Genomic DNA, 382 nt, shown 5'->3' on the forward strand with positions numbered 1-382 from the left:
GCAAAAAAAAGAGAATGAGAGAGAAGTGTGTGTTATGTATGCACGTCTAAAGACGGCCGCCCATTCTTCTCCAATGCTCCCAGGATTTACGAACCCATTTCCCACGGAGCAAAGATCGATCACCTTCTCTGAGCTTGCAAATTCCCAGAAAAATGAACGCTTTACACAGCCGAGCCTCGAGGGCCCCTTTGAGCAGGCCGTAGAACACGCCGCTCTCTCCTGCGCCATGCTCTGCGAGATTCCTTCCTTCGTCGACAGGATAAGAGTTTTTTCTTGCGTCCGATCTGCATGCTGCTTGCAGAATATTTTTGGAAACAAGACTTTTGTCCTCACCATTACTGAGATATCTTGAATACCTCCAATTATTCCACGTTCATGGTAC

This window comes from Penaeus monodon, chromosome 27 (genome assembly GCF_015228065.2).
Source record: "Penaeus monodon isolate SGIC_2016 chromosome 27, NSTDA_Pmon_1, whole genome shotgun sequence".
NCBI classification, from domain to species: Eukaryota; Metazoa; Arthropoda; class Malacostraca; order Decapoda; family Penaeidae; genus Penaeus; species Penaeus monodon.